The sequence below is a fragment of the Struthio camelus genome, chromosome 1, assembly GCF_040807025.1.
Source record: "Struthio camelus isolate bStrCam1 chromosome 1, bStrCam1.hap1, whole genome shotgun sequence".
NCBI classification, from domain to species: domain Eukaryota; kingdom Metazoa; phylum Chordata; class Aves; order Struthioniformes; family Struthionidae; genus Struthio; species Struthio camelus.
Window position 1 is genome coordinate 82,209,739 of NC_090942.1, and position 26,379 is coordinate 82,236,117.

The 26,379-nt window shown below is 39.8% G+C and overlaps 1 long non-coding RNA gene across 2 annotated transcripts in view; it reads left to right on the top strand.

Annotated features, from left to right (window-relative positions):
• Positions 1–26,069, top strand: part of LOC104146597 (uncharacterized) — a 40,696-nt gene extending 14,627 nt beyond the window's left edge. The window contains exons 2-4 of one of the 2 annotated variants that reach the window (XR_011142658.1): positions 6,797–8,800; positions 11,691–11,891; positions 13,512–26,069. This is a non-coding gene — a long non-coding RNA (uncharacterized lncRNA). Of the gene's footprint in view, positions 1–2,073; positions 8,801–11,690; positions 11,892–13,511 lie in introns of those variants that run through there. The other variant, XR_694699.2, reaches the window with a different exon arrangement.
• The last annotated feature ends 310 nt before the right edge of the window (positions 26,070–26,379 follow it).

Sequence of the window (26,379 nt, forward strand, 5' to 3'; positions counted from 1 at the left end):
ATGGGTATGATTACCTGATGGAAAATCTGCATCTCCCAAACTTCCTTTTCCTAGTGAACCATAGATTTCTTCTATGTCTTCTGACATATATACTAAGAAGGCACAACAACTCTCCAGAAAGGAAGGAGAAAAAAGAAAATGAGCTGTGATCTCTGGTTACCAAGAGAGTCAGAGAAAGAAAGAGCAAGAGAAAGAGAGAAGGAATTAGAGAAATAAAAGAGAAGCACAAAAAACAAGTGACCTGTTGAGTTAACATAACATACCTATGCTTCTAATATCGTTGAGGTATCAATCTAGTCTTAAGCCACACACAGCTGATAGTTAATTGCACCACTGTTAATCCTGGAAATAGTTTTAGAAATACTCCTTACTCCTTTTTAGTTGCTAATAGAATATTAAACAATATTTTGAGCATGTTCAGGCATTTTTAAGTAGCCTATGCCCATGACTTGTGGAGTAAAATCAGTCAAAAACCTACATAAAGCCAACAGTTCCCAAGCCTGTTCTGGTTCACTGCGATGAATTTGTCTAGTAGATCTTACATCTGAAAGAGCCAGTCTGTTAAAATAACGGGACCATTGAGCGTGTACCTCCACTTACATATTGTTCTTCCTTTCTGAGCAAGGAGATGAGTCACTTGTGCTGAAAGAGGCTAGATCTTATGGACACCTACCCAAAAAGAAAGAGTGAAGGGCAGAACAAATTATGACAGAGGAACAGAGGCTTTCATTGCCTCCTGTTCCTTCTAGAACGGCTCTTACCCATGCTGGGAGAGCTGGGTTGTTTGTAAGGATGAAAGCAGTCAATGTGGAGACAGAGAAAGCCGTGGTTCTCCGAGCTGCATCCCTGAGGGAGGAGGGTTCCCTCCTGCGGGTCCTCGTGCATTCCTGCTGCGCTTATTCACGAGACGGACTCCAGTGAGGTTGCCCCCAGTTGTTTTCTCCATAGACATGTGAAAAAAAAGCAAGTCGTATGACTTCCTTTGCAACTCTGCCGCATTTGCAAAGAAATGGTGAAGAAAGGATTGACTTTGTTCGCAATGTGTAAGCAGTGATCTACTAAATGTACACTTTGTGTTAGAGATGGTCCCTTCTACGGTTCATCTCTTAAGACCAGTGCCTTCAAATGTTTTTGAATGTTTTGCAGAGTCATATTCAGGTTTTCTTCTGTTAGTAACTGTACACACTGTCAGTAAAAATAGCAAGATAACCTAGAAGGAAGAAAAGCCCACATTTATTTCCTTACTTTGGCACAAATTACTCACTAGTCAGAGTTTTTGAATCTCTTCACCTTTCTGAGGTAAATAAATTGAGTGCCATGTTTCTTAATATGTATGGGTCTTTCATATAAGATGTTAAAAACTGTATTGTGTAGATAATAGGACCATTGATGAGGGACCACACTAGCAATTGGCTAAGTTGGGTTCTCTTGTAGGTTTTCACTCTGAGTGGCTATGTGGGTTGAGAAAAATTGCTGAACTTTGGAGCCCCAGTTTGTGACAGCCCCTCTCCCAGTAAAGAACTTGAGGGTGTACAGGTAAAAATCACCACATACCAACAATCAAGAGGTCCTGTCCTCCCATGTCACTGCACGGGAAGGCGAGACAGGACTTGCTCTGGGATTTTTTGGGTTTTCTTTTTGTTTGTCTTTTTCTTTTTTTTCCCCTCAGAACCTCCTTTCCTCTGCTTTGCACTGTCTGCTGCTGTTAATCATAAAATATTTTTTAATGGTGTCTCATAAGTGTATTGGTTTATACCTGTACTCTTCTAACTTCCCAGTGTCTTTATTACTGTAGGTGATAGTAACTTAGTCTGAAATCCACTGAGATGACAAGCAGTATATTAGTGTGAAGCATTCTGTTACTGTTTTACTACAGTTGACATTTTGATGGTTAAAAAAAAGTTATGTATTTATGAACTAGGCAAATAACAGATTTTTTGGTTTGTTGTCTGTACGAAAATACTGAAAAGGTAATTCAGTTTTAGGTCTGTCTAAAATAATTTCTTTTTAATTTCTCTTTTTAAATTCTAGCTTTTTTTAAGTAAAAAAGTTGATATTGAAATAAAACTTGTAAATTTTCATTTAGACAGTGTCAGGATAATTTCAGCTTTTCTATGTTTTAATCTTTTTCAGTCAAAAGTAGTTGTGAAATTCAGCCCAATTTCATGAATGATTTCAACCTTCTCAAAACTACATAGTTCTGTGAATAAACTATTTGCCAGAAAGCAAAGAAAGAAATCAATCTGCTCAGTTCTATTTATAAGCAAAAGCTGTAGGAGTTCATCATTGTTTTGCAATGCTTATTTTGCAGACCTGCCTCTTACTGAATAACTTGAATTCATTTTCAGACTTGTAGTGTGTCCGTTCAAAATAACAAAAGCAGAATCCTGAATGTTTCCCATAGTTTTGAATTTGTTTTCAGCTGTGGTAAGGACAAGTCATGCTATTTGTTGTCTGTGCTGATATGGACATTATCTATGCTTCTGTACGGTCCTTCATAAGTGAGACAGCTTTAGACTTACGTCACATAGACTCAGTTTTTGCTTCCCTGTTTTCTCTCTCTCAAGCATTTAGCTTTCCTGACTGTGTCCAAAAAATGGTGACAATGCTACAAGGTCACCAGGGAACAGTAAAAAATCTCCTAGGGAAAGGCAATTGGAGTAATGCTATGGATTAGAATATATTTGTGCTTAACCCATTTTCCAATATCTTCATTAACACTGGTGTTGATAACATGACTTTTAATGGCTTTTATAACCACAAATGCAGCATGGAATGAAGCAAATAGGTCATTAATCCCTTAAAAGTGCAATTTAATGCAATACTTCATGACAGGAAGTGAACAGGATAATAAAACCTTTACTGTTTTAAGCCACACTTAATATTTTTACTGCACAGTTGGCTTGACAAAATACTCTTTGTGAGTCATCACTTCAAAGCAAGGTCCTGGGGACCAATTAAAGTTGTGTCTGCAACCCCCATGCATAACTGCATGTAAGAATGAAGTATTTCCAAATATCTCTTTCCAATAATAAGAAGTATCAAGATGAAGTAGAAGGGACCTTTTGCTCCAAGGCTTTTAATTAAATGTGTCTGTGTGCGGAGACACCCTTGAGGAGTGAGAAACTGATTTTTATTCTTTTTCTAGATGCTACAGTGATTTGCCCTGCTTAATAGTTCATGGACTTTGTCTTCCAAAAATAATATCCTTGAGAGATGACAGCAAGAGATTGTCCTTGATTTCTAGTTTTATCCTGAAAGAGACCAAAATGTCCTTATTATGGCTGATTAATATGTGAGAGACCATAAAAGTATCTGCCTTGCATCCAGTTTCCAGTTTCTGGGCCGACAGGACCTAGTGGGTTAAATGTAAATATGAGGACTGGGTGATTTTCTATTCTAGTTTAATCTCTGCCAATAGCCTGTCATATGACCATAGGCAAGGTTTTTTTACCTCTTTTTGATTGGTTTCCACTTTGACTGAGTTGGAAATGTGTCTATGCCATTCTAATATAGTTGATATTAGCACATACCTAATGTGGATGTTCTCATCTGAATGGCACAGTGAGCCTTTTTGCTTGGATTTTATAGGTTTCTGCTGGTACCATTGCTTGGTACTATTTTGGAGAATCAGCTTGGTAGAAACTCCTTACAAGTAACATGATGACTTTCACCCTGGAACAAGTTACAATGCCATTTTGTGTTGCTTGAGGATCAGCTGGGTATACTATCATTCATTACCTTGCAAGCAATCTGCGTATAATGAAAATTTGTCTTTGGAGGAACAAGAAAGCAAATCTATTATTTTCATGCAAATAGAGAATAAACCATTAGATGACCTGCTTTTCCTGACATGGACTATCTGTTTATAGAAAAATGACTCTCTGCCGCAGTTGGATTTAATGGCTTCATTGTGCTTGTCATTCTACAAACATAATAGTAAGAGGTAATCTATGCTTCAACAAGCTTATACTAAAATATTGATTGTTATTTTAAGAAATATTACTGAGAGACAAGAAATAGGGGACAGCAGGCAGAAAGTCACATCACAAATTAGAACAGAGATCTGAATCTGTATTTCCTGGATCCTACTGTAGAGCTCTATTTGTTGGACTATAATGTCTTAGGTACTATTGCTTCCTCTTAAAAAAATATGCAGTATTAGGAAAAAAAATCCAACTATTGAATTATTTACAGATCCACTCACTTCCCTCCACCATATAATAATTTCTCAGTCATTGACCTCTCCCCTTTTTTCTTTTGGAATTCTCTTGGATTTTGATTGTGCAATCCATTTGTAAACTGGGTTGGTGAATGAGGACTGAAGAAGTGGCCTACTACTTTATCAGATCATGAGCTGGTTATTCATTTGTATCCCGTCAAATCCATGAGAAATATGCTGTAGAGTGAGAGGAGAAGTGGCAAGAAAAGGTGCCTGCATGAGTGATAGAAATTTGAGATGCAGATGTAAATGACAGAATTCACATGAGAATCTTTAGATTTCTCTTTCCTAGCTAGAAAGTATCGTAATCTCTCAGTTTTTTTCAGGAGCATTTCTATGAACAACTAACTTTTTTTTTTTCACCTTTCTCCTCCACATATTTCCAAATTATTTGTCCCTTCCATCTCTTATCCTTTATCTCCATATAATGTCCTAGGAACATCTTGGAGCCTGAAAGTAGTCAGCTTTGGTAAATGATTAAGAATGGTTCGTGTGCAAATTTCTGGATCCAAGTAGGTTCAGCCCGTGGGAGAGTTTGAAGTCCCATCTTAGGACTAAGCTCCAAGTATTATTAAATGGCTAAAGTTAGAAGTAGTGGGTAAATAGATGCAGAGCTGCAAGTCAAATCTTTACACCCGTTCTTTTCCCTCTCCCCACAACCTTGCTTCATGCGCAGTTGTTACATGAGTCAGTCCTTCTACCTCTGCCACCCCCCTCTAAGTGGGAAAGTGGATCTATAAAAACTAATAGAAATGAGGAAAAAAAAAAAAAAACTAGCTCTTGATCTTCAGACTTAGAGACTTTGACTGAGAGCCAAATATTTCAAACAGCAGCCCTTTCATAACAGGGAGAGCTAATGCTAGATCTGTTGGGTATGCAGTGCGACCACATAACGCTCAGCACATGTCAACATAACTGATAACCAAATTGTACCTCTCAACCTCCCATACAGCATACCTTTGGCAGACTGCCAGGCTCTAAGCCCTAATTAACACGCTGCCCTGCTATGACTGGAAGGTTAAAGCCACAGCTTTATTTACTGCACAATTAACGGGTAAACATGACTTAATCATAACTTAAACATTCAGCTTTTACGAGAAAATTTCAGAATCCTTTTAGGAGCCCTTTTGACCTCAGTGCTTCAAGCAGACCTCTTGTTATGTGCAGTTAACTACCTGTTCCGCCAAGGGACACCATGGCTCTCCATGACACTATAGATTCCCATCCTTGAACACATTAAGAACCACATCATCTTAATAGACAGTCTTGCATGTGGGTCTGAGTAGTTATAGTCTCATCCCACCGGCAAACCTCTTCTGGGCAAAACATGCTTCTGATGGCATCAGAGCACTGACTTCAGGGCGGATCCTCAAGTAGCAGGATGTCTCTTATTCCTTTTTGGACCTTTAGATAATAACACTCGGCTGTGGCCTGCACTAAACCCTCAGCTTTGATCAAAATGCAGCAGCTCAGTCCTGGCCCTGCAGAGACTTAGGCATATGCTTAACCTTACGTCTTGTGGGCAGGCACATTAGGTTTAAAACTAACCACTCACAGTGTCTGGCATCCATGCACTGTTTGTTTAGCGTGTTTGGAGCTTTTCATAGCATCTAGCTTATTCATTTTTTGTTTTGAAGTACAATAGGAACCCACCAATGTTTAGTGACTTCAGCTAACAAATTTGCTTTTGCTTAAGAGAATTGGTTCCTTAGTACCCACTGAGCATGAGGCAACTCTAATTTATGGATTGCCTCATGCCCAAACAGGCATCAGTCCTTTAAAGTAGGGTAGATATTAAACCAGTATCTGGGTCTTACACCGTAGAAAGGGAATTTTATTCTGGCGTGGAGGCCCACCAGCAGTGCTTGCTCCACGCTAGACTTCCTGTGCATATAGAATCAAAGAGTGGCCAAGGTTGGAAGGGACCTCTGGAGATCATCTAGTCCTTGCTCAAGCAGGGTCCTCTAGAGCACATTGCCCAGGATTGCATCCAGGCAGGTTTTGAATATCTCCGGAGAAGGAGACTCCACAACCTCTCTGGGCAACCTGTTCCAGTGCTCAGTAACCCTCACAGGAAAGAAGTTTCTCCTCGTCTTCAGATGGAACTTCCTGTGTTTCAGTTTGTGCCCGCTGCCTCTTGTCCTGTCAAAGGACACATCTAAAGATTAAGCAGCCAGTCCTCACCTCCAGAATGAAATAGTTTACCTAGGAGTCAGTGTATGGTCACCACATTTTGATCTCCCCCTCCCCCACCAAGATGTAGAGCCATTATATTGCTGAGTGCAGAAAAATAGGTCCCCAAAAAGGGTCGGAGGGAACAAAAACAAACAACTTCTGGCTTGCTCTTCTGAAGTTGAATGACTTATAATAAATAAATATTGTTTACTGAAATTTATTATTTTCAGTATAGCAATATTTTTCAATATTGTACAGAGAAACACAAGACAATTCATGAAACTTGGCTACAACAAACCTCTTCTGCCTAAACTCCTGGTCTTCTAGGTCAGAAGCACCAGACAGTCTTTGCTCATACTTTGCTCTCTGCTTTTGCTGTAACATCATCTTTTTTCATAGCACACTGTTTCTGCCAAGACGTTGCAGTAAATCCTGAACTGGCAATATTGTCTCTCCCACCCCTGATTCAGCCTGCAGTGAGGAGAATCATTGGCAGGAATGGAGAAGAAAAGGAGGAAGTTGTTGATATCAACCCGAGTGAGTTACTAAAGAATTTTTAACACCGATTTAGATATATTGCTGTATTTTACAGCCTGCAGAATAAAACTGATCAAAAGAGAAAGAAAATTGTTTGTATTTTTTTTTGCTGGAAAATGATATTTATTAATAGTTTTAGCATTGTTGCTAATACCTAATTTTTTCATTGCCTTATGTATTTCTCTGAGATACCAAAAATGCTGCATCTGATGTCATGTAAGACTTAGGTAAGGATATGTGAGAAGAAAATTGGGTGAACTGATGCTGGTGCTTCTAGTGGAGTGGGTGAGGAGAGAGCGGAGCACAGTTTATTGTGAACTGTGCTGAAGTCCTCAGTTGTGCTGCTTAGATAGGCATCATCCAGAGTTGAACCTGGAACCTGAACCCCTGTCTGCTCCTTTGAGCTTCCCCCACCCTTTAAGAGCCAATTCCTTCCTTCATTTCAGACCACACTAGAGGTTGATATGAAGTGGGAGGCATTGTAGAAAAATCAGGGAAGTTTGTGAATATGATGTTGGCCAACTGGTTTGCAAAAATGCCTATGCCTGTACTTGTTACTCTTGCCGCGGCCCATGGTGTATTTGCCCCCTGTTTGTGTGAGCCTTGTACCTCCAGGCAGTGCCTGCAAGAAGGTAACTGTTGCGTGCTAAACTGCTTCAGTAGTCATGTAAGGCCACATTTTAGTGGTGAGACTGAATGACGAATTACAAGTCTAATGCTCTATTTTTAGCCCTGCTGTTGAATTATGTGCATTAAATTTTGTGCACTGAGGAGGAAACCAGTTGCACTGACTTCCATGCTCCTCAGCCTCCCCATCTGTACAATGGAACTAGTGATGTTCATCAAGAAAACGTGAGTGACTTGAAGTTTACGTTGTGTTTGGAAACAAGCTTTGGTTTCTTGGATTCAAGATCCCTTTAGAAGTGTCAAGTTGTATTTACGTAATGTGACTCTGATGGGTTTTTTTCTTCTCAATATTTTATTTACTTCTTGGCTTCAGGAATAATGTGCACATCTCCATGTCTGTCTGTGCCAGTGCTCAATATCGTGTGTGCCAAGATATGTTATGGTGTCTGTATTTACTATGTACAGCCTACATGCAGCCTTTGTGAGCAAGTATGGCAGCGATGTAGTGGGGGATGGGGTAGTATCTGTGTGTCTGCATATAAGATCATATATTTGTATAAAGTGTGTGTCTGTGGGCTTCTGAGACTGAGGGGAGTCTGTGGTTCAGACAGTCTGCCTTTTTTTTTCTCTCTAAAGGCAGCAAAATATGTTGATATGGATTTTTTTTACAGGAGCTTTTTGCGTTTTAAGTTAATACATTTTCCTCACATCAGACCTTGCCAAACATTTACTTACTAGTACTGTGAAAGCAGGTTACCCAAAGGCAGCACCGTTCCCTTGTTGTTTTCTCTTCTTCCAAACTGCTCATAGACATTCTGTAATAAGACTCCTGGTTAAAAACAACAGAAAATGAACATGAGCAGAAAAGATGAGCGAAAATGCCTGTGCTTATACTGCATGTGCGCTTAAGTATTTTGCTGAACTACTGCCAGGATTGTGAGTTTATACAGCATAAACACTGCCACAGGTTTGCTCTGTGTAACGGTAAGCCAGTCATTTCATTTGTGAATTGTGTCCAGTGTGATTTTTATGTTCAATATTCCCAGTGGTAAAATAAAGTTTTAGTCATGGTGCAAATTAGAGCTAGAGAGATGCTTCATCTAGACTATTTTACAGCAAAGTGCAGAATAGTCATTCATGAGAATAATATCTGTGATTTTTTTTTCTCTCAGAAATGGAATGCCTGCAGTAAGAAAGTACAGTGCAAAGGAAGTGAACTCTTCCTGACTGCTGGAGGTTGTGAGTAATGACCTTCCCTTCCCTTCCCTTCCCTTCCCTTCTCTTCTCTTCTCTTCTCTTCTCTTCTCTTCTCTTCTCTTCTCTTCTCTTCTCTTCTCTTCTCTTCTCTTCTCTTCTCTTCTCTTCTCTTCTCTTCTCTTCTCTTCTTTTCCTTTTCTTTTCCTTCCCTTCCCTTCTCTTCCCTTCCCTTCCCTTCCCTTCCCTTCCCTTCCCTTCCTTTCCCTTCCCTTCCCTTCCCTTCCCTTCCCTTTCCCTTTCCCTTTCCCTTTCCCTTTCCCTTTCCCTTTCCCTTTCCCTTTCCCTTTCCCTTTCCCTTTCCCTTTGTTTTCTTTTTTCTATTAGCAACTAGAAAGAGTCCTCAGCGGAAATAAACTATTTAGTCTATGTATGGATCGTTCAGCAAAGGGATTGAAATACATTCTTCACAAACATGTTGAACATGCCCAGCCATTAACAACAAAATTGTTAGGCAAATAAAACAAAAGATTTTCCACACTGCCAGTAGGGAGATAAATTGATCTGTCTTGCTTTGGCTGTTTGTGTGCATTAAGAAATGTTGCACATATTCTGAGAGTTTCACATAGCTAGTATTTTCTGTTTTGCCATACCAAAATCTCTACAAGACTGTATCTTGGCATCTTTTTATTGACCTCGTTTCAGTGAGGAAACGAGGACTTTCACTGAAGTTTGTTTAGCCAATTAACATATTAATCATATATATAATATGTTTAAGTATTTTGATAACCCAAATCTAAAAAGTCACTTACTTCTTCGGAAAGGACTGCACTGAACTGTGTATTCACTGACAGGGTATACAGTTTTCAAGAATAAATTCTTGACACTACACTGGGAGATGACTTGCTGCTTCCGAGAGCAGGATTTCAGAGAACTTTCATTACTGACCTTTATCTTTTCCCATTGAAATGAGTGACTTTAAATTCATTAGAAGTGAATTCATTGATTTACTAGATAGCGCACAGATTGGTGAAGCCAAAGCACAGCCCCCACAGCATATGGAAATCCATTTGTCTGTGGCCACAGGGCAAGTTAGCACACTCTCAGCTATTCTCAGCACACTGGTTGAAAACAATATGCAGACCATGATATAGCTGTAGAGGCAAGATATAATGCAGGTTAGGCTACCAGATGCATTTGAAACTGCTTTTTAGAGCTGTACAAACACATCCAATGAGAATCATTAAGCTAATATTCACGATTCCACTCTAAATATTTATACCTTTTCAAACTACATCTTGAAAGACATTAAGTGCTTAAGTTCCATCCTAAAAATAAGTGTGGAAGCCTTATGATGCTTCATTTTTTAATCTCCAGATTTTTCTTGAGGTTTTTGAGTGTGTTTTTTTTAAACACATTGAGATCAATGGTACATGCAAAACAAAATTTGGAAATTCCTCACTGTGGCTGATTTTGAGTTCATTGAGCAGAAAACGTCCGATCAGAACATACAGGGAAAGATTTTGTGTGTGTGTGTGTGTGGTTTTTTTTGTTTTCAGTGCTAACATAAATAAACTGTTTAACTGATTTTGTATAAACTTTCCAAAAAAAATCTCAAGCATGGAAAATTTCAGCCCAAAATGGAATTTATTTGAGAAAATTACAAGCAACAGAAAAAGCGGGTTAGAATGGAAATCTGAACTCATCATTAACTAGAGTTAAGCGCCAACTTAAATGCCAGTTTTTTTTCTGCTAATATTTGGTTTAAAGTTACATACAGGTTTGGAAGAACTTAGCTCTTTTTAACCCCTTTTTTATTACTGTCACTGGCTTAGTTTTATTTTAAAGTGATGGCATGGGTTCAGGACTCAATATCTATCTTCACCGCAGTAGGAAACGCACTTTTTAGCTTTTTCTTTCAGATCATTGCTTGAGACCGTATTCACACAGCCTTAAATTCCACCTAAATCCCTGTGCCTAGCATTTACTATTGGTTGGCTCTAAACATTTAGTGGCAAAAGCCAATAGGGATCATTAGGCTAAGGCGGGCCTTAAACTGTCACATTATGGCTTCTGGTTTCCATTGCATATCTGTGGTGGTGCAAGAAGACAAGAGGTCTACCTAACAGAGCGAAAATTTGCGAGAAGGTACGCATAAAACTCAGTAAAACACATTGTAGCAGAAACAATGAAGTACTGTGTTTTTAATCCTTAGTGAGGGCAGAGACCTGCACAGTTTCATGTCTGAAAATGATGGCAAGTAATGTTTTGAGCACATGTCATACTTTTCATCTGGAAATCTCAGAACATTTCAGAAAGTGAGGAGATGAATGTTATTTGACTGCTCTTACTCTTGATCTAACTAAATATGGAGATTGCTGTGGTCTAATGGATAGGACCTGAATCTAACTCCTTAGCAAGCAAGATTCTGTTCCTGGCTCCACTGCAAATTCCCTATGTAACCTCTGGCAAACTTTCTCTTCCTCTGTTCCTTCCTTTGGAAAATTCCTCTGAATTCAGGGGGGGCACTTTGTTGGGGAATGCAGGATGAGGAGTCACTTTACCAGATTTGGAGTCTTTTTTACTTCTTGAAGATTAGCCAGTTCAGTTCGAGACCGATAATGAATTTCTCCATTGCTGTTCTTAAGAGAATTGTCTCGTTTTCCAGTGATGTACATTTCGTTTACATTTTATGCTTTCTCCTTTTAAAGACATGTCTGATCTTTGTTCCTAATTTTTAGTCTAAGAGTTCTTTATTAGATATACAGAAGAAGGGATCCAAACAGGTGTTAAAAATAGCTATAAGCACTCTTAATTTAAAAAATGTGTATTTCAGCTATTCAGAAAACATTCAAGTGGCCGATGAAGTTGCACTCAGCGTTTGAATGCAACACTTCTTCTCTTATTTTTAAATGTGAAAATGCTTAACTTACAGAACTTTGAAGAAGTGACTGACAACGCAGGCACCTGCGAGAGCGGGGCTACAACTCTGGCACCACAACTCCAAAGCAGAGGCCTCTGACACTTGAGTTAAAAGAAGACATCTATCAGACACTCTATGAAAGAGTCTCCAAGTTCTTTCCAATCTGCAGAAACATCCATACAAACTAAAGGGCAACGTGCCTACACACAAAGGGTATGTTCAGCCAGCCTAAATCCTATGAGTGCTTAGTCTTTCCTCTCAGCTGGTTTTCAGTAGCTCTCTCCTTAGGTTACTTCAGCCCTCTCAACTATATTTCAGATGCCTCCAGGGACACTTTCCTCTCTCCACCAAATAAGCATAGGGACCCAAGTGGGATATGGACTGTCATACGTGGTCCTCAGGGCCCAATTGTGTTCTCACTTGAGGCGTTACAAAAAATCATTCACTGTCATCACTGAAAACTGAACTGGCCTCTGATTTGTCCATAGTAACACTATTATTAGGGAATATTTACCCTGTCATGAACTGTTGGTTGACATTTCTGATAAATTCAGGTTCTTTAGACAGATGACCGCACAGAAATTGGTTAAATACGTTTCTAGACTTATGGAAATGCTCTGAAAATTTCAACCATTTCTTCAGTAGCATACTTCTTTTCGAGGAGATCTAACTACAGGGAAAGCTTGAAAGTGTGGCAACAAGCTTTGTTTTGCTGTTTCTGTTTTTCAGTAACATGGACAAAAATACAATCTAAAGGGCAAAATATTTATTTTGGTCCAGAATTATTCTTACTTCTTAATGATTATCTTTCCTTCTGCTTTTTCTAGAGTGCACATTCTTTCACATCAGCAGAACATATGGGTGGACATGTGCTAAATATATGTTTAATCTAAAATTCAGTAACAAGCACAGAAATATTGAACAATAGTGCCTTTATTAAGATATAATTATGCCAACCCAGGAGGGAGTTATGATAAGATAATTACTGAACTTCTTGAATAGACTGGGATTTGCTTTCAAATAAAAAAAATCAGTATTGCAGCAATACTTCTGATGTGAACACTCAATTTATATAGAATTTACAACTCAAAACATGGCGTTCTGATGAAACAGATGCAAACTAATTGAAATACTTTAAAAACAATTTTTTTGAAAGTAATAGTCACTACTTGAGCATGCTCAGTGCTGTCACAGCATATCATGGCAGTCAATGTAACCTCTATTAGGAAAGGAAGGGGCAATTTAAACATACTGTGAGACTTGAACTGATTAAAATGATTAAACTGGTTCTGTTGGTCCCCAGCTTCCCGTATTATTTGGCCTTCCATTCTCCATATCGCTGATTTAAAATCCTCACGAAGTGGACCTGGAATAGACACAGGCTCAATTTATCTATGTAGTGCTCAGAGATGGGCAACAGCAGCTCCTGACTCCAATACAAGGCCCGTATTCCTTTTTCCCCTGCAGAGATTCCCCCCATCAGCTTCCTTTAGCAGGGAGCTTTTTACAACTGAGAGAAACACACAAATTCCAACTAGCACAATACCATTCTGTGACTGGCACTCTCTGAATGTCTACGTTTGCGGTATATCCATGCTCTGACCAGAAACATCCCAACTAAATCCAACTCTTCCTCTTCATGGAGGGACCTCCCCCCCACAAAAGTACTCCATCTGCATTGAGGTCCAAGTGGATGCACAGCTTCTTTGGTACTGATTCACGCAAACCGATATGTTAACTCCAATTCAGGTATTTCCTTCTTGTGCCAACAATAGTGCAAAGTTGCAGGGATGTTCCTTCTTTCTCATAATTTCTTCCTTTTTTTTCCTCTAGGAGATGCTATCATCATCTGTCAGCTTGGAGCACCCTGCTGCCGCTTTGGCCTTATAGCGAGTCTTGATGGCACAGCGAGTGAAAGGCAGAAAGGATGGAGATGAGCTTGCAGGAGTGCAAGAAGGAGATGGGATGTGATAGTGAATCTCTGCTGATGGTTTCAAGTTTGGAAGCTGGGCTGGGCTCTGTGCTATAGCACAAGCAGCAGGAGTAGCTTGGTATGTCTTCTTTTTCTCCCTCTCCTTCCTAGCTCTCTGCTCCAAAATGCTGCTCTGAGATACCGAAAGCTGACTCGACTGCTTTTGCAAATAATTTTGTCCCCCCTCACAAATACTCATGAGTTTTGACTTGGGAGGGGGGGAAGCTGTGGTGAAAGACCTCTGACCTTTACAGGCTGTTACCAGTACAGTTTTTCTTCTTTCCTTCATTGATCTCGATCCCTTCCCCCACCTGCCATGAGCAGCCATGCCCCAAGGCACAGTTGCAGATGATCTACAGTGAAGGAACACAGTCAAACAGAATGTAAACTGCCATGAATTTTAAAATGAATATTCGCAAAGAGTGACCCAGCTCTTAGGCTTATTTAGTCATATCTTCAACTTGCTAAAAGGGACTAGGATTTTAAAGGCATTTAAATGATTAAAAATCAAGTCATTTGACAATCCTCGTAGGTGTCTGCTTGCCCTACTTACTCCAGCACTTAATTACTTTTAAAAATCTGGCCAGCAGTGTTTTTCTTCCATACAGATTTTGAGGCAATTTTTCCTGTGTAGAACTATGTCATCAACCATTGTTATGCTGTCACTTTTAAGAGAAGGACGTGTCAACTGCTCATAATTGCCAGATAACCTTTCAGAAAGCATAAGAAAATATGAAGAAAAATAATGATAAAATGGTTAAAATATGGCCACGACATTGTTGTTAATGCGGGTGACCAGATGCCTGAAATGAAAATGTAAGATGCCTGTTTTTACCTAATGAGAATTTAAAGTTGATAGTGCATCAGTGTAGGAATGAAGCTAAGTAACATGACAAGTGAATTTCTAGCAGGCTTATGGCTCACAAGCGCATTTCATGTGAAAGCATGTCATGTGCCTGTCCTGGCTGATTTGTATACAGCTACTGAACAGAAGTATGTAGAAGAAAGCTTGCATGCAAATCTCTCTTCTCTGTGTGCCAAATAAGGGTGTTTTCTTTTCAGTCCAGGAGATGTTAATTATTGGGGCTGAGCAAGGAAGTGCTTTCAGCAAAGAACCTTTGCTCTGAGGAATGGCAGGTTTTCCAACTTAAAAAAATTGCTTTGGAATATGTCTTTTGGTCCTAGGGTTTGCAGAGCAATTTATACTATGTATTATTACAAATTAGTACTGAGTTGCTATTAGAAAGGTAGATGCCAACAAAGGCAACAACATTCTTTTCTAAAACAAAGAGAGGCCAAAGTTTTACAAGGGCTATTGAAGTTTTACTTGCGTGTATCCATTAGGTAGGGTAGAGAGAAGTAACAGTGGGATGATCACCAGAAGAAGAGCAGTTGAGCCATTAATTGACGTACTCTATTTTTAATTGTTTCAATTCACTTTCATTATTTGAAAAGGAATCTATCATGCCATTCATGATAATTCTGCTCTCTACCTGAAACTTGTTCTTTTCTCCGTCATCAGCATTTCTTAGAAGTAAGTCACTGAAAACTGCAAAGATATATTCAGCCACTGCAATTTATTGCTTAGTTTGCTTATAAGGAACCTCTGATCCTTGATAAGACATATAGAATTACAGATGTAGTCTTCTAGAGATTGCCAGAGTTTCTGTGTCTGAGCATCTTCATACCGTCAGTGTGTCTTGAGCCCTTGAACTTTTAACAGTGACAGCATGAATCCTGTCAGCTTGAACTAAAGGGCTACACTTGTAGTTTCTGGCTCAAGTGTTTTTGCTGACCATGCCAAAATAGTCAAAGAAAGGTGGGAACCAGATACTCACTCTCATAATGGGGATTTTGTTTTTTCTTTGAGCTTCTGTCAAAGTCACCAGGTAAATGGAGACTGGAACTATTTCAGATGTGTGACTGGCTGGCTTTAGGGAGGGCAGGTGGTGTCCTGAAGCCCCTTGGAAAACATCTGTGTTTACACTGGCTCCAAATAATGGCAGAAGTGTTGGGAAGTTGTTGTTAGGGGAAGTTTGTGTAGGGAAGTCAGAAATGATGGACAGAGAAGAACACGCTAGTGTATTTGATACTTTGGCAAACTTCCCTAAGTAATAAAAAATCCATCCTAATAATACAGATCTATTTTCTTAGTCAAAAAAAAAAACAAACAAATGAAATCTTTCTTGATCAGCTGAACATCAAGAAGCCTCGACTTCTTATGTTAAGTACTTACATGACTTCTCACTGGTAAGGTTTTCCAGTGTTTGAAGTTGCGAGCTAAACATCAGCCAAGAATGGCTCAGCTATGCTGATTAGGCACGTGAACTCTATGATGTTTCTCTTAATCCTGCAAATGTGGCAGTCTGTTTTTGCATAGATTCAATGTTAACAAATCTTTCTTAAGAAAACAGAAAGAAAACAGGAGGAAAGTGTAGTCCATGAGGTTTCCTCTCTTCTCCCCCTAAATTTTTACAATATAAATACTCTGTGAAATCATTGCTTGGAGTGACCTTGAAGAGGTCCTCAATCTTTGATGAATTGCTTTCAGATTTTATTTCTGAGGAGTTTGCACAATTGAAGAAAAAAGATATTCCTTGGGGATTTCCTAGGGAGATATGTCTGTCTTGTCATGGGATACCTTTCTTCTACTGTCACTAGATGAAACGAGGGGCTCCCCTGGCAAATATAAAAGTTATGTGACAACTCATCTATTTTTAGATGATTTAAATCAGTGAAGAGGGAAAAACATTTGCTTCCAAGACTGTAATTTTCCAGATGACACCATTTTATTGCACGGTGCCATACCATGAGAAAGAGCATTCTTGCGGCTTTTGAACTGGAAATCCTGTAGGAATGCTATTTCTGGCATTTATTTGCTGTGAAGCCAGGCACACATGGAGAGCAGACAGACTGACCAGATACAGTTTGTGGTATTGAGGCATTCAGAAAAGTCCCTGCTGCATAGCCCTTTTCCAGTATACGAGGTGTTGAGTGAAGTTGAAAAATTATCAATGAAGATCAAATCTGAAAGCCATGATCTGATCAGACAGCCAGACTTTCATGCTATTACTGTGTTCCTTCCTCTTGCAAAAACACTGCAAATTCAGCTTTTCTGTCTTGGTGCACTGATGCTTATAAAGTAGCTTTTGGTAATGGACAAGATTTTGATACAAAGTGGAAGCAAAGGCTGAGTGCACACTTTAAGGAAAAACAAAATGCCCCCACTCCAGTTTAACTGGGAAAATTATTTTTTATTTACTTGAGTAAATAAAAGTGAGAATGTGAGCATAGGAAAAAAACACTGATTTAAAAACCAACACAAGGGTAGACAGTTTGGGTCCATTCTTTAGTAACCTTCCTAAGTAGACACTCATATTGAATTCAGCGAGGCTACTCATGTAATAAAAGTTTTTGCAGGGGTAAGTGCTTATGGGGGTAGCCCTCTCTAGCTCAGAAACATATATCTTTGTGTATATCCTGTATTTAGTTAAACATAGTTAAACTGTAGAGTAGGCTGGATTTTATTTTCTTTTTTTTTTAAGAAAAAGAAGACTGCTCTGAAATTTTTCTTGAATGTAGTTGTGTCTCTCTACAGCCTCTCCCACAGGAACAGCTCTAAAATGATAGTCTGCCTGAATGGAGCAAAAATGTTAATAAATATGGTGCATTCCTCTTTAAAAAGTGTATTTATTTAGTAAGTTTAGAAACCACTCTGAGGTTAGGTTACAGCTATTGGGATTAGAGGGCGTCTCGTGGGCAGTTCAGACATCAAGCTATAGGTCCATGGAGCGAAGCTGAGCTGTTTCTAGCCTGATGTCTGAATTATGAATTAGGTTCATTCTAATTCCAATGGGGTAAACCTCAGAGCAGTTTATATACTTATGGCTAAGTGCTCCTAAAATACAGGCTATTTATTTAAAACATACATGTAAAATCTAATATCTAAAAAAGATGTCCAGCCTAGCGATGCTGGGGCACAGCAACCCAGCCAAACAGAGTCTGAATTCCAGCTCTGGAGCCCTACAGGAGGGAATGGCACAGCTGGCTTTGTGCCCTTACCAATGTACCCAGCTATGCCAGATCCCCGTTTGGCTCAGACTGAACTGAAACAGGCGGAAGGCTAAGTTAATCTACATCAGCCTGAGTCACTTGCCTCCTTCTCAACCATGACAAGGCTAGGAGAGGCTTCAGTCATGATGCCCTCCCTCCCTTGGCACCTTAGGAAAACTCCTTAGGCCAAGCATGTCCTGCTCTTCTCACTTTCTGTCACAAGCTGTGCAAAGAAGCCTGAATCTACTTTCGTCTAGTTTGATGTTCAGGGAGCAGAATGGAGCCAGAGGGTTGGAGAGAAAGCACAGGATTTATTGATAGTATCAGCACCTACTTCATTTGGAGCCACCCTGGCTTCTGAGCTCATTCTGAGCAACAGTGCCAGCTTACCTTAATCACATGTCTTTGACCACTGCTGCTGGAAGTCAGGTAGCTCTGCCAAGCTGTGGTCTACTGCTGGCTTTTTCACAGGACACTTCTGACTGGCTGCCTTGGGGAGAAGAGCAGTCAGTGAGAGTTTCTGCAGGAGGCTAAGCCGTCTCCTCTGCTTCTCATTTTGCCCACACTGCCAGAGAATCTGGGGGAAAGACAGCATCTGATGTTATTTTCCTGGGATGGGAGCAGAACAGAAACCACCCATCATTTTAGCTGACTCCATTGCTGTACGAAAAAAATGAGTCAGTTAACACTCTGATTCTCTCTTTTCTTCTCACCATCTTCCTTTAATTTCCATTCCAGGATGGGAGGAGAAGAGAATATATCTCAGATAGTTGCTTCTGGCTTGGAATTGAGTGATGTGTAGGGAAATCTTCTGAAAACTGCCTTACACAGATTTGGTCAGGAGGTGAAGACCTGTTGCAGATGCAGAAGAAACAGATGTGTATTAGAGGCAAAGGGGGGAATTAGTTGTCTTTGGGCACTGGAGAATTATCATGGGGCTGAAAGAGTGCATAATTAAGTCATGTGGGGATCCTGGGACCAAAGTTCACTTGCTGTGAATTTGCAAGAGCTGGCAAAACTAAATGTCACAAGTGAGCTAGTGGGAGTTAAAAACCGAACAGGGACAAAAACTACACAATGTCACTGTTTTCAAAGAAATTCAGCCTCGCCATTCTGAAATGGCATCAGGATGCTTACTCATAGTTTTTGGATGCCTGAGGGTGACCATGCTACACTAAGTATGTGTGAGTGTCCTGGGAATTTTTGAATAATTATTCTCCCTCAGCAGCCTGACTCCATTCAGAGATGCGTCTTCATCTGACATAACTGGATTTTGAGCTAGACTCCACTTGGCATAGAAACAAGAAATGCAGTGTTTTCATTTGACTACTGGCATATCAGCAACCTTCCAATATCATTGATAAGTGCAAAGGTAACTGTAATGAAGAATTGTGGAGAGTGACGTAAAAGCAATGAAAGATCTGAACTGTGGAAATCATCTATCCCTGCTTCTGTCCTTTATTCCTCAATTCTAAGTATCATCCAGTTCTGAGCATTGTCAAATGAGTCTTTATTACCAGCAGCTTGCCCCTGGACCATAGCACTCAACTAGATAGCCAGTAAAGGCAAGCCCACACCAAAGCCTTTTATCCAGATTCACTCCAAATGCAGGAGAAAGATCAGGTCTAGCATTACTCTTCACAGCTTGACTTGACTAGATCTCCACCAAGAGTGTTTAGGCAATATAATGATTTGGTCAGCTGAATGTGTGTGGTTTTTTTTTTTTTCTCTCCTTTTTTTAAAGAGGCTGCTCATCTTTCCTTAGAGCTATCTGGATTAGAGTGCATCTCGGTTGCTTCAGAAGTAGTGCAGGTCCTCAGGGCATGATGGCATCATGGAGCAGACACTGTGGCTTGGTAAGGGCTCAGATGTTGTGCCTGCAATGTATTAGAACCAGCTGCATGCCTGGAATGTTATTTTCTTTGCTGATGACCACTATCTATGGCTGGAGGAAAAATTTTCCAGGAAAATGTCATAGGAGAATATGCATCAGTCAGTAAAAGCAGTATTGCAGAAAAAAATGCTCCGGTTGTAACAGATTAAGTACCTATCAAGTGACAGCAGCAGTCTATTTTCCTCAAGCAAAAGTAGTGGATATACTTAGACATAATCCTACCCTCAAGTGTTTTAATTTTGACGGCACTTCTTATTAAGGACATTCGCCAAAATGAAAAAGTGCACACTCTAATGGAAACAATGTCATAAAATTGACAGCATTTCTACAAGGTAGGCTGACACCTAAATTAGGTAAGAAGATTTGAAACAAAAAGGAAAAAGATGAAAATGAAGAGGAAAGAAAAAGATTTTCTGTGAGTCAGTGTTTTCATTATTTGATGAGTGTTTGCAGTCTGTATTTTAGCAGCTAAATAAGAAACAAAGTGTAAGAAAATTGCCAGATGTTACCTTAGAGCTGGTTTATTTTCTTATACCTTCCTGGCCTGTTGACTGAATAATCAAGAAAGCTCCAGGCCCAGGTGAGAGCTGAAATCCACTTGCAATTTCTCTTTGCTTCCACATTTTGCCTGAAAATGTACTTTGTTAAATTTATAACTCATAACCCTTGACACAAAAAAGGCAAATGCAATATATTCAAGCACCACGTCTCTTGGCCTCTTGGTGTTAGTAGTGGACACTGCTTATCTGTACAGGATAGAGAATATGCCAATATACCTGTTTTATTTATTCCATGAAATGACCCAAATCACATCTGTATTGCTATGTGCAATGCCAACATGGCTAGAGCTGTTTGTAGATCTCCTTAGTTTCATTTTCAATATTATTTTTTTCCTAATCTAATATATTTGTGTTATTAAAATCATGTGATGCCTACGTGGTGTTTTTATGTGGTTCCCAATGTATTTTCTTATCCTAGGCAAACTGAAGTTGTGTTGTTCCAGGAACACCTAAGAGAAATATGCATTCTTTAAGAGTAATAATTCCTTTTGTGCTCTACTTTCTTGTTCCTGGTGGAGAAAGTATTGCTTTTGTACTAGCCTGCACTATGAGCAATTTACTTCCCAACCCTCTGTGCAGAATCTCACATGCAGTAAAGAGAGCTGCTTATGTGCAAATACTGGGATTGAAAAATAGAAGAGTATTTCTTGAATGAAGACATCTCTCTGTCTACTCCCGCCCATATCTTCTCACCAGTCTGTTCTTTCCATATTTATCTGCTGCAGAGGTCTGAGAGTACAGCATGTTGGGGGTCTATTTATACCCATTTACATGAATGTATTAATGGTGCCAGTAGGAAAACAAAGCAAAGTGCAGAGTAAAGCCATCTGTCACTTTGGACTGAGGATTCTTTATGGACATTATGTCTCTACCGGTAATTTTAGTTCTGATAAGAAAATATTTGCCAAAGTTGAAACAAAAAAATTTTAATTTTTGGTTCAACATCTGCTAATTAGGCAATGTTATATTTCAGGCCTATGGATTTAATAAAATAAGAGACTTCAAGGTTGGAGGTCATTCTGGAGAGCTCTGCTAAAGCTTCTGAAATATAATTTTCATTCTGTACTCACATGAGCGCTTCTTCACATCTACTATATAGTGCAAGGAGTAGGACTGTATTCTGTATTTTCAATGAAGAGGAAGACAGTCATAAAGAAGAACTAGAGAAAGAATTCACAACAGACACAACTGTTACATCATAGGCACACTGGCTGGAATTAAAGTCTTGGTGTTCTGCCTCTTCAGGTTCTCTCCTGACATTCAGACTTTCAGACTCCTCCATTCAAGAGCTTAACATGACAGGTAGACACGTTAAACACGGCATATTTTTGGGGTGCTGAATCGAAAATTGAAACCATCTGTATGTGAAATAACAGAAAACCTCTCTGATATCTCTGTCTGCATGTCTAATGTTTCGAGAGAGTCAAGAAGACATTTCATAAAATACGCTTCCGTGGCTCATTTCTTTAGGTTGATTGCTCATATTTTCCCTTTGTAGTCATGTTTTTCTAAATGCTTTTCATTCAACACAGTATTTCTCTGGCAACGAATGGCAGCTCATTGTTGAATAGCTAGCATTGCTGTGATGATTTTGTTATTTCAATGCCCATTTGCATAGCAGAATCCTCTACAGGACTAACACAGCCGGCTCCTTGTGTCAACATTTTCAGAAGGTTGTACTTTAGAAGTGCACAGCTTTCAATAGCAGAAAGATCAGCGCTTCACTCCATGAACATTTTTGAGGTTCAAGAAAGGTTTTTTTATTTGTGTAATGGCAAGATTAAGGAAAACTGAAAAACCTTGTAAATTATTTCCACACACATATGAAAAGATACCTTGGGGCAGCTAAGAAATGTCTACTTAGGGCACTTGTGTGGATTGGCAGAGAATGACAGAGGTGTAATCCAGATTTTTATATCCCAGCTGACAGCCCAGATCAGTAGGCTGTCGTCTACAGTGAAGTTATTTGGTGAGCGTCTTGCATGTCCCTCTCCTGTCTCACCTCAGCTTGGTCCTTGGTTTTCCTCCTTCCCAGGCATTCTAATCTCCGATGCATGGCAAAAGAATTTTCCGGTTGATTTCCTTGCACAACGGGGAAAAAAAGTTCCATCCAGCTTTAAAACTGAGCAATTTTCATCTGCTTTAGACTGCCCCTAAATACACAGGTTATCCTGAACACACAGTAGCCAGCGGGGCTTACACTCCCGAGGGAGACAGGAGACAAATTAAGTTCTTTGTTCTGCTTTATTGAGACATAGATAACAGAAGCTTATTTTGGGCAATTGTGGACTGTGAGTGTATTGGAAGTTCTGAAATTCAGTCTTCCTGTCATTTTGGAGTGGTTCCACTTATTCAAATAAATAAATATTTTTTCAGTGAAACAAGGTTTTAACCTATATTCCAGGTGAGTATCGAATTACTGAAACTCTAAACTTCACAGAAAATTCCATTCAAAATTTAGGAGTGTTTTCCTGACACAAGGTTATTCTAAATTATCGTGTTTCCATTAAGAATTCTGATTTTATGGAACTAGTGTTTTTTGACATTGAGACATATGGTAAAAAGAATCCTGACAGATTTTTGTGTTTTTTTTTTTCAGACTCACAAAAGGTAAATATCCTGACCAGAGCAAAGAAGTAGCAGAAGTTATTGTATTGAAGAACTTGACCCATTGATTCGAAATTTTTAAATACCTTTGCAATGCTCCTTTTTTCCCGAATAGGTACTGCTATATTGATTACTGTGGGAGCTTTGCCTCTAAAAAAATACATTTGTGGTAGCATCCTAACTTGTTTTTGCAGGAGAAAGAAAACTTCCAGATTTCATATACTGGTTGCACTGAGGATACTTCCAGTATATCACTGTGCTCCCATTAAACTAACTGATAAAGTTTCCCTGGGATCAGGGCTTCAGAAACCCAGCCTAACATTCCCTGCCCTTTCTCACATCCTGGAAATCTCTAAGGTGGTCGGGAGCTCAAACTTAATCTTCTTAGTTTAGGATTTAATGTCGTAATCCAAAGAACATCCTTGCCAGTAATAATTTCTGGTTACTAGACCTGCTCTCATTCTACTAGAATGAGGGCTGACTGGATTGTAATTAGCTGGACACTTCCATTTATCTTTTCATGCTGGATCAGCATGGTAAAATGCAGGCTATGTGTTTAAAGCACTTAAAAGGCAATGTACTCTAAAGTGGAATCTAATCAACCTGTGGAATTTGTTGCTGACGGATATGGAGGGAAGCAGTTTGAAAGTGAGGGTAGGATTAAGCACTTGAATAGGAATAATACCTGCAGTTAACTTATGAGGGTGAAATTTATGAAGTTTATCATTTTTTTTGCTTCTGGGCATAAACTGCCAGCTGAGCTTATGAAAGAATTTGTTTCTGCTCCTGCTTATTCCTCCAAGCCATTTGTGGGATGCTTTCACAGGGTGTGAGGCACCTGAGTAAGTTGCCGCTGGAGGGTAGGAGAGCAAACAGGAATGGTCAATAGTCTATTGTGGAGCAGTAGCTCCCCAGGCTAATTTTGATCCCTCCAGTTCGCCTCCATGCTGGAGGCAAATAATGCAGCTAGAGGGCTACCTTATATAAAATCTTATTTGCAGCAAATTGTCAACACTCAGCAGTAATTTAGCCTCCAATCACTCCATGGCCACTTTTCCATACCAAATAAAACTCCTGATTGTGTGTGTGTGTGTGTGTGTGTCTTCTGCCATGTGAATATTTTAATATGAATTAAATTCAGGTGCTGTTTTCTCTGTGGTCACATTTATTTGCATATTCTCTTCTTGTCTTTTTGGTAAAAAAAAAAAAAAAACTAGGAAAAGGGGGAGGAGAAAAAGGTGTCTTGGACATTCCTGCTTTTTTAGCTTTTTCCATACTGTCTCTTCACAGAGAGATTATACATATACATGTTATGGCTAGAAGTAAATGCACAGGCATTAAGTACAGCAGCAGGTGTTTGGGGGATTGTTCATCTCTGGAATATTTGCACAGCACCATTAAAACAATTAGCTGTTTGCCCTTGAGGACTAAGGTTTATAAAATGAAACACATTGCAACAAGGGTGGTTCTGACTGGAAGTGGCACCAGTTGCATGAGGGTTTTTTTCTTTTCAGACTTGAAGCTTAAACTTATGACTTTATTTTTAAAGTGTTTGTCTTCTCCTTTTAAACATCTGGTCATACCAAAGAGGAACTTTGGATTTAGACTGCAAAACTATGTTTAGGCTTCAAGAGCGGAGGGAGACAGTACTACTGGTAAAGACGTTACATCAGAAGACAGAATTATGAGTGGCTCTCTTCAGACAGAGATATGGTGTCTTCAGATAGGCTTGCAAGAGCATCAAACAGTCTTATCTCATGGCATTAAAAAAAAAGGGAGAACATTCTGGATGCTTTGAATGATTAATATAACCACTAATGTTACTAAGAGCTCTAGCTGAACCCAAACAAAAGCAAGTAATGCTTTTTCTCCAGTTGGCTTCAAGAAGACAGTCAAGGGGTTAAATATGCTGATCTCAAAGCCCAGGATGAAGGATGGGGGACAGCTTATTCTGGTTATGAAAAAAGAGCTAGGAAAAAGCTCTAGTACATGATACTTAATAGTCAGAATGATGTGGCTTCCTACCTCTTTGAGGAACTTCTTTTTAACCTAATTCAAATGCCTCTTTTATTTACAAACTTCTGCAAACTTCCCTATTCCATTCACAACTTTATCCTGGAAGAGAGCAAGGTTCTGGAGATGCCATGAAATATGTTTTATCTTTCCTACTGATCTGGCTGTCTATGGAAAGACCCTGAGCCCTGTCATATGCACTGCTAGGTTCTTGGATGGAGGTAGGTGGACAGGCACCAACTATCTGCATGGCAACTGCTTTCTGACATCTTGCAACTCAGGAGAAAGGCAAATTTAATATATGTCTATTAACCTTACCAGTCCCTTGAGTGACCATCCCTTTAAGTACTGGTGTGCTGAGATGAGTTGAGCAACTGGACAGACTACTACTGAATTACTAAAGAATATGAATTTCCTTGTGTTACAAGCCCGTGCTAGGCTGTCTGTGTTGGCAGCCCTTCAGACAAAAGGGTTTGCCCCATTACAGGTGCCCTGAGTTGAAAAAAATGGTCTTAGTAGCCCTGACCAGCCCCATCCAGTGCCTCCACCTATGCAGCCTCTCTGCCTATTTGTACAAAATCTCCATCTAAGCTCAGTATAGGGCCCCCAAAATGCCTGAGTGATGTTGTAGATATACCTGTCCTCTGAGTTACTGACCAGATTTCCAGAATGGGCACCCCAGGTCTATGCTGTAGCTTTCTTTCTAGTCACATCTCCAGGACAGCTCCAGTCTGAACTGCATTGCTGGTGGTCTTGTCTCTGGCTCTGGCTCCTCCTGTTCTGACTTGCTGACTTAACTTCCTGGATGGTCCGCAGACCCACATCGTAGGGTCCAGTTCTGTCTTCAGAGACTGTTGTGTTATGCAGTAAACATAGAATAAAGCGAGGTGCATTTAACATTTTCCTGTAACGGTGGGGATATTGCCTGGCATAGTCAAAGAGAGGAAGGGAGTGAGAATTGCAGCTGTGGTGATGTGCTACTTAGCATACTGTAGACTAGTTTACTGGTTGCACACCACTCAGTGGCATCTAGTTTCATTGCATCTATTCCTCTAGTTCAGACACGTAGCTGAACAACGTCCTGATTCTAGTTTTGTGCCAGAAGGGCAGCTTATAAACTGTTCTTAGACAATGTACAACCTCCTGCTTCCTTCCCGCGAAACCTCCTAGGGCTTAAATGTGCGGGGGTGGTGGAAAAGGGAGGGAGAAGAGAAGGAAGGATGAGAGGAGCAAATATTAATTGCCAGCCTTACTTGATGGAGAAAAAGACAGTAATAGTAAATGATGGATTTAATGGTAGAGAGGAAATGCCTCCATCCCACGAGCTATAGCTGCTTACGCGCACCTTGGCCAGGGTTCTGGCTACCTGAGGAAGAAGTGGCAGGTCCCTGGCTGTATTCAGCCAGATGAGAAGTCCACAAGTTGGGAGGAGTTGTCGCCTGGTGGATATAAAATGCTTACAGGTGCTTCCTGCTGCCTGCTCCAGCTCCAGCTCCAAGTTAGGAGGTGGGAGAGCTATGAATAAATGATGTAGTTGTGTCTGGAAGTTCTCAGGTGGCAGATGATCCCTTAGAGATTTCACAGTGAGTGTGGATCAGCGCA